Here is a 6,110-nt window from a genome sequence, read left to right on the forward strand (position 1 = left end):
TTTAATCTTTTCAATATTTAGGAATACAAATCCAATTGGATCCCACCGATGCATACAGTCTAAATTATCTACTCCTTCTACAGACTATTAAATCGGACCTTGCAACATGCGAATGTAGGGACTTTTTATGGCTCAGTAGAGTTAACATTTTGAAAATGAATGTCCTTCCACGTTTGCTCTATCTTTTTCAAATGCTTCTCATTTTACTTCCCAAGTCTTTTTTATTAAGTTGTCCATGTTATTTTCCTCTTTTATCTGGGCGAACAAGCCTCCTTGAGTAGCTAAATCTATATAAAAGTAAACAGATGGGTGGCCCGGCTGGACTGTCTATTTTATCGTATGGCTTCTGTTCTGACCAAATTATTGATTTCTTCCATCATAATACACAAACCTGAGTATGTCTAGAAACTATTTAATTTCCGCTATTTAGTCTACGCTTCCATTAACAGCTCTCCCCTGGTTGTCTCGCACTCTTTGGTCAGCAGCACGTTTTAGCACATTGCTTTATCTCACTCGTACACTTGGGAAGACTATATCTCTCGAAAATAGGCTTACGCGCTCCTGACGGTCCCCTTCATGCCAAGTATGATCTCTTCTGACTTTCTTGGTTATTTCTCTGCTTCTCTAACCTTCCACCAGGTTGCCACAAATAGATCCCTTCAGTCGTATGAAGACGTACCTGAAGCTGCTCGCTCTCCAGTTAAATATCTGCAGTACCTGAGGGACCCTCCACTCAATATTTCCCATAGGCTCAGACAGATGTTGATTGATGCGGGTAGGCTCGAGATCTCATGGTGGTGTTCAATATCACAGACTTTTTTGGGGAAAATAATTCATAAATTCACAGGAACACTTATACCCAACAACCCCTCGTCGCTCCTTCTGCTTATGATACCAGGCACATTGAAACACCTTTCTAGAAGTCTCTAGATTTTTTTCTTATTGCTGCCCACACTGTGATCCCACATCACCGGATGAGTTCCAGACCCCCCTCCATAACAAAATGGTTTCAAGAGATACTTTATATCCAAAGGATGGAGGAATTCATTGTATACTCCAAGGCTTCTTATGAGGTCAACTACGCAATTGGGAGGTTGTGGGAAGACTTTGTTCAGACACCCAAATTTAGAGCATACCAGTAGTTGTACATTCTACCTAGATGACTGTATTAAGATATCTTGCATGACGGCAAAGATTGCCTCTCTTCTCTGTCCCACCAGGAGAGATATATTGTGATGCTAAGTTAAGCGGAAGGGCCATTTGACATACCTCTTTACCCTTGTTTCTTTTGAGTCTTTTCGCTTTGGTGCTGTTATATTGCTATTTGATTTGTTTTGGACTAGATGCCCTCTCTATATTTTACTCCCTTCGGTGCCACAAGAAGAGTGGAGTATAAGACGTACATGCAAGAGGTATATGAAGGGCATAATGGTTGCCTTTCATTTTTTATGGCAGTGAGTATCCATTATTGCAACTCACTGCTGATCGGCCTCCCCTGCGCCAGACTCTCCCCCCTCCAATCCATCCTGAATGCGGCAGCTAGGCTCATCTTCCTGTCCAGCCGCTACTCGGACGCCTCTGCCCTGTGCCAGTCCCTGCACTGGCTGTCCGTCAAATATAGAATTCAATTCAAACTCAACACCTGTTAAGAAAATTGTAGATCAATGTATCAGTTAATTGTTCTTTTATTGGATTGTAGACTAGAAAGATGTAGCTTGCTGCTAGTATAAGTAGTGAAGGGGTTAAACAAAACCTTTTCTATACCATTAAGGGGTAGACAGACAAGATAAGAGTCTCCAGACTGCCTCTCTTGCATTCCTTTGCACTGAATTCATAATGGTTTCATTGTATGTTATAGTAATGCCTTAAAAGGTGTAACTTATGTTAAACATTTTAGTTTCAGCCTATTATGTATTCTTATTAATCTTGGAGGTATGTACTTTTCCTGTGATGTCATTTATAGTATAAAAACCAAATACACCTTAGAATAAATTAGAAATCATCTAATACCGCACAGGCTGGTGTGATTTGTATTTCTCCTGGGCCCAGACTTCTGCACAAGATGTGGGATCATCTTCTCTTTGATAAACACATAAATTCTCCTTATAATACCTTCATCCACAAAGCTGTCCACAGCCCTGCGGCGCCTTACATTGCCTCCCATATCACAATCCACCAGACAGTCCGTATCCTCTGCTTAGCTAATGAAATCAGATTAAGTGCCCCTTTAATTCGAACCTCTCATTCCCGCCTCCAACACTTCTTCAGAGCAGCACCAGTCCTGTTGAACGCACTACCCAAAACTATCCGGGCAATCCCTGACTCACACAACTTCAGGTGTTTTTTAAAAACACACCTCTTCAGGGAGGCATGCCATATCCCCTAAACCAAACCCCTCTGTACTTCGCCTGATAACATGCTCCCTGTCCTACTGACTGCAATCCCTGCTAGCCGCAATCAATCGGCACCTGCAGTCATACTGATTTAACCACTGTACAGCTTATGTCTGACCATTGTCTATGTGTATAGCATCCCTCACTCTCCACCTCGCCATACCGTGCACATCTCCAGCCCCTTTACCTTCTGTATCACCCCATTATCTGTAGTATATACGCTCGTTGGAGCCAGACCCTCACCCATAATGTCTCCAGCAATTGATTACTACATGTAACCATGGTTTTTGTATCTTTGTTTCTTGTATCTGTTCTCCCATTTTGTAAGCGCTGCGGAATATGTTGGAGCTATATAAATAAAGATTATTATCCTAGTGTCTGTAGCATTGTTTATCTGTTGCACTGACCTACTGCGTCAGGTGATATAAGATTATATGACACCGCGCCTAGTTTTTGCCTTTCTTTTCTCCCCCCCCCCCCCCCCTATACTTTCTAAGTTTTTTGTAATTCCCCCATTTTCATTTTCTTTCTTTCATCCAGTTTGTTACTGATGAAAATGTTAATAAAAAGAGAATAATAAAAAAATGTCGCTCTGTCCTGGCAGTACACGGAGGCAGAATACCCCAGTATTGTGCCTGTGTTCGGACTAAAGGGCCCTTTTACACAAAACATTTATTGGATTGTGTGAATTTGAACGCTAATCCTTCAGTGTACACACGGCCAACGATTCAATGACGGACGATAATTTGCTCATCGTTCATTTTATGCTGAGATTAAACTCTTCAGTCTTTTTGAAGTCGTTACTTGTAAACAGGGGTTGCCAGTTGCTCCTATTCACTAAGCACAGCGCCCCGAGCCGTGAATGATCGAACGAACAAATGACAGAAAAGTGTAAACTATTATTTATGTGTGTAAACTGACAGCAATTTAAAGCGAACAACACTGTCAGACTGCATTCCCACGAACGTATATCGGCTCGGTTTTCACGCCGAGCCGATATACGTCGTCCTCATGTGCAGGGGGGAAGGATGGAAGAGCCAGGAGCAGGAACTGAGCTCCCGCCCCCTCTCTGCCTCCTCTCCACTATTTGCAATGAAAGGAGGCGGGACGGGGGCAGGGCTAATTCTTGGACCTTAGCCCCGCCCCCGCCCCCTCCTTTCATTGCAAATAGTGCAGAGGGCGGAGAGGAGGCAGAGAGGGGGCGGGAGCTCAGTTCCTGCTCCTGGCTCTTCCATCCCCCCCCCCCCCTGCACGACGACGACGTATATCGGCTCGGCGTGAAAACCGAGCCGATATACGTTCGTGGGAATGCAGCTTCATTGTTCGCTCGTGCAAATGATTTCTCCCTCCGTGTAAAAGGACCATAAGGCCACTCTACCACATGCATTCAATTAAACGCCGCTCGGAACCGCGGAATTTTACCCCGATTTCAAGCGACGTTTTTGAACGCATGTCACAGTGCATGACAGCGCTTTTTAATACAACCCATCATTGCATAAAAAAATTCAAAAAAAGCCGAAAAATAGAACAGACTCAAAAATCGTGTTGCTACAATGCCACGTTCGAGCGCAGTCTGAGAAGCCCTATTAAAATCACGGTAAAAAGTGGTGCGTGTGAGTGGCCTAAAAGAAAACAGATTAACAATAGAGATGAGTGAGCATACTCATTAAGGGAAATTACTCGAGCGAGTATCGCCATTTTCGAGTACATGCCTGCTTGCCCGAAAAGAGGGGGGGGGGGGGGAGATCTCTCTCTCCCCACTGCTCACTCCCGCAACTCACCGCTCACCCCCGCCGGCCCCCGAATCTTTTCGGACGAGCAGGCATGTACTCGAAAATGGCGATACTCGCTTGAGTAATTTGCCTTAACGAGTACCTTGCTCATCTCTATTGTTAATGTTTTCTTTTAGGCCACTCACACGCACCACTTTTTACCGTGATTTTAATGGGGCTTCTCAGACTGCGCTTGAACGTGGCATCCATTCACACGACCGCGTTCTTTGTTTTTAGCGAAAAAATACACTGCATCCCGGAAAACCCTCACTCTGCCAAAATCCTCACGATGCCTTCCAGTGCCCATATAGAGGCACCTGTCAGCTTTTGGACGCTGAAAAAAAGCCTCCCCCTACCTTCTCTTTCCTTGCTCCCATAGGAGTCTATGGGACCCGCCGGCGTATATTGGCCAGAAGATTTTTGGCTACCGTATATACGCCGGACATATTTCGTCCACTTATGTTCCATCTTTCACGGTCCTGGCGTATTTATGCACTGTATATTCGCCTGGTAATTGGCTACATTGGAAACTAATTCTTCACGAGTACCGTATACGCGTTTGTGGGAATAAAGCCTTATATAGAAACCTAAGTAGGTATCACTTAACGGCAAGTACATGCATTCCCTTTTAGTCTTTAAAGCAGGACAAATACCATTCTTGGCGCTTTTCTACCCAGCTAAAAAGACTGAGGGTGCATTCACACTGACAGAAGTGAGTCGCACCCGCCGTTCTCGGGTATGACTCACATCGCACAGCACACTAGCACTCCGTCCATGTTCTGTGCAGACCGCACATCTGCATGTTCTATTCTTATGCAAGACTTGCACGAAAATAGAACATACTGCGAGAGAAAAATTGGCCATGTAACTACACCCATTGCAAATAACAGGTTGCATTTTCGTGCAAGTTTTGTGCCACTCACAATGTACAAAACTCGCACGATTTGTGTTTGCCCATATGAATGCAGAAACTATGTGAAAGGGACACAAAAGATCCCCATCCAGGTTCTGTCCAGGTTTCCATCCCTCAACAAATTTCTGCACAGAAGACAGAAACCTGGAATGGATCCAGTGCTGTAAAGGAAACCTCATGTGTAAAGAGCAGAAAGCCCAGCGCCATTTTTGTTCCACGGAAAGATACAACGGACAGCAAATGATACCGGCTGCCACCAGTAGTGGGAGCCAGCTGCTTAATACAGTAGATAATATACAATGTGTCGTTATGAGGTGAGGCCTACTCTTATAGGTCGGATTTATCCATTTCAGTCCACTTGAAAATGATTTAGGCAAATATCTTGAAGACATATATATGTGCTCCAAGATCCCTGCACACCCTGGAGGCTGCAGCGGCTGTGACCAGTGGGACAGAGGACTGGCATCCCAGGTCTATAATGGCACACCTGGCATCCTATACTTGTTGCTAATCACTAGTTGTGGCAGCTGCACACTTCCTTCTGTGCTCAGCCCCATGATTAGCTCGGTGCTCTCCCATCATTTGCCCCAAATAGGACACACTTGTTTGATAGATGCATGACTTTTCTTATCCATTCTGCTTCCCTAGACACTTTTGGAGGCTCCATCACAGAGACCCCCATTGATTGCTACTTCAGGGGTCCCAAGTTTACACAAAAGTAGAACACCTATTTTGCTCTATACAGACTCTATTGATGACCTATCCCAATAGGTCAGCAATAGTAACTGCCTGGAATACCCCTTTAAGAATATCATGATTTTAATAAGTCAGCTAAAACCAGGAGGGTCTCCTCCTAGCAGTTCCATCTAGCCTGCAGTGCACTGCCCAGCCCGGACCACCGGCTCCAGAGAGCCGGCCTCCTGCTAACAGCTACACTCTACGCTCAGCGCATCTTTTAAAACATAAATACTAATTGTTCCCTCACTTTCGATTTAACTCATAGGGTCACGTGACCAGCTCTCTCCCACTAGT

Source organism: Eleutherodactylus coqui, chromosome 5, assembly GCF_035609145.1.
Source record: "Eleutherodactylus coqui strain aEleCoq1 chromosome 5, aEleCoq1.hap1, whole genome shotgun sequence".
Taxonomy (NCBI): domain Eukaryota; kingdom Metazoa; phylum Chordata; class Amphibia; order Anura; family Eleutherodactylidae; genus Eleutherodactylus; species Eleutherodactylus coqui.